Source organism: Octopus sinensis, linkage group LG15, assembly GCF_006345805.1.
Source record: "Octopus sinensis linkage group LG15, ASM634580v1, whole genome shotgun sequence".
Classification (NCBI taxonomy): domain Eukaryota; kingdom Metazoa; phylum Mollusca; class Cephalopoda; order Octopoda; family Octopodidae; genus Octopus; species Octopus sinensis.
In genome coordinates this window covers 38,440,991-38,443,413 of record NC_043011.1, presented here as the reverse complement: position 1 = coordinate 38,443,413, position 2,423 = coordinate 38,440,991, and the positions used below count along the sequence as shown (strand labels likewise).

The following is a 2,423-nucleotide window of genomic DNA, read 5'->3' as shown; positions in this document are numbered from 1 at the left end:
GACATCGAACGCAGCGAAGATTCCAGTCTGCGGTTGGATGTATTACAGTACCATAATATGTAATATCGCTTTCAACTACCAGAAACACACACAAGCACAAACACACGCACACACACACACACGTGCACGCACGAAAACACACACACACAATGTATATATATATATATACGACGGGATGCGTTCAGTTTCCGTCTACCAAATCCACTCACAAGGCTTTAGTCGGCCCGGGGCTATAGTAGAAGACACTTGTCCAAAGTGTCAAGCCGAGGGACTGAACCCGGAAACATGTGGTTGGGAAGCAACCACACAGCCAATCCCGCATATGTATATAGCATATATATATATATACATATATGTATATATATATATATATATACATGTGTATATATATATAAATAATGTAAATATATATATATATATATATATATATATATATATGCATATACACATACGTGTATATGTATATTCTTACATTTATACGTATATGTATGCCTATGTGGGCACAGTTCGTCTTGAAACGTGTGCAACAAAGAAGTACGAAACACGAGTACATGTAACATTAAATATTCCTTCGAACAATGAAAGACACAAATGGAAAACAAATCAAACAACATAAAGAACGAAACTTCATCAGTTGCTGACTGTTTTTCACTCACATATTTCGAGCATTTAACAACAATATACGCTTTCGATAAAACAGTTGCTCCTGCAAAGCATATTAAATAAAATTTGGGATTTCGCAGATGGTCAAAATAGGTAACACAAACAGGACAGTGGAAACAAACAGAAAGGGTTGGTAAGCCTAAACGAGATTGTGGTGGCGAACGCGTAAATCAAGCTAAGACAGGAACAAACAAGAACACATCTTCCTTGTTCCAACTACAATGGAGAGAAAGAAAAGAAATTTGGCTGATGATCACGTGGGAGCCACGTGAGCAAGGGAGTTGTTTTGAGGGAGAGAGAGTGACAGAGTAATAGGATAGAATAGTGGGAGAAGAGGAGGTAAAAGAATAAGCGAGAGAAAAAGAGAGAAAAACGAAAGAGTAAAAAGATTGTGTAGAGTGCGCATCAGGATTATTACGATAAAACTTACTTGGAACAGGATGCGTGGCGTTCAATGACATAATACTATAAATAATATATATATATATATATATACTAAGCAATAAGGGTTTAGCAACGAGTTGCCTTACCACATACCGAATTTAGAAATAGCAGTCAAAGGGTTATAGCTATTTCTTCTACTAAAAAGGGAGATCTCAGTAAAAACAGCATTTGGAAGGCAGACACAAACAGGTAAGAGAGAATGAATTGACTGCAATCTATCATACATTTTTTTAGTTATCCACGGACGTACGTTTCGAAATCAAGTTTTTAGGAAAGCATAAGAATTAAATATTAAATATTAAATAATTCTATCTTACCGAAACTTCTTTTCTCTTCAGCGTAGAATACTATAATCATAAATGATTATATATTGAATTTTGAGATACCAGAAGGCACCAACTCAACTCAGTATCAGAGCGAGCTAGAATCCGCAACTGGTATCACCGAATTCAATTTGTGAATGAAACGATTGTGTCAACAGCCCCTTCCCACCCGCGTGTAGCCAAAACAAGATGCTGTGGTCATCTACTGAGATAAAATATGGTTATCCGTAATAATGAAGGGTGAAATTAATTAATTTGGAAAAATTATCAATTACACCAAGTAGTCTTCGGCATGTAAAAGATCTCCCTTTTTAGTAGAAGAAATAGCTATAACCCTTTGACTGCTATTTCTAAATTCGGTATGTGGTAAGGCAACTCGTTGCTAAACCCTTATTGCTTAGTATTACTTAAATTTTCCTCGAATGAGGCTTTTACATGCCGAAGACTACTTGGTGTAATTGATAATTTTTCCAAATTAATTAATTTCACCCTTCATTATTACGGATAACCATATTTTATCTCAGTAGATGACCACAGCATCTTGTTTTGGCTACACGCGGGTGGGAAGGGGCTGTTGACACAATCGTTTCATTCACAAATTGAATTCGGTGATACCAGTTGCGGATTCTAGCTCGCTCTGATACTGAGTTGAGTTGGTGCCTTCTGGTATCTCAAAATTCAATATATAATCATTTATGATTATAGTATTCTACGCTGAAGAGAAAAGAAGTTTCGGTAAGATAGAATTATTTAATATTTAATATTTAATTCTTATGCTTTCCTAAAAACTTGATTTCGAAACGTACGTCCGTGGATAACTAAAAAAATGTATGATAGATTGCAGTCAATTCATTCTCTCTTACCTGTTTGTGTCTGCCTTCCAAATGCTGTTTTTACTGAGATCTCCCTTTTTAGTAGAAGAAATAGCTATAACCCTTTGACTGCTATTTCTAAATTCGGTATGTGGTAAGGCAACTCGTTGCTAAACCCTTA

The 2,423-nt window shown here is 35.8% G+C and overlaps 1 long non-coding RNA gene across 1 annotated transcript in view; it reads left to right on the top strand.

Annotated features, from left to right (window-relative positions):
• The window catches only part of LOC118766158, a 10,741-nt gene extending 8,569 nt beyond the window's left edge, over positions 1 to 2,172 (top strand). Inside the window, exons 2-3 of the long non-coding RNA XR_005002067.1 lie at positions 1,257 to 1,262; positions 2,161 to 2,172. This is a non-coding gene — a long non-coding RNA (uncharacterized LOC118766158). The remainder of the gene's footprint in view (positions 1 to 1,256; positions 1,263 to 2,160) is intronic.
• Positions 2,173 to 2,423: the final 251 nt, after the last annotated feature.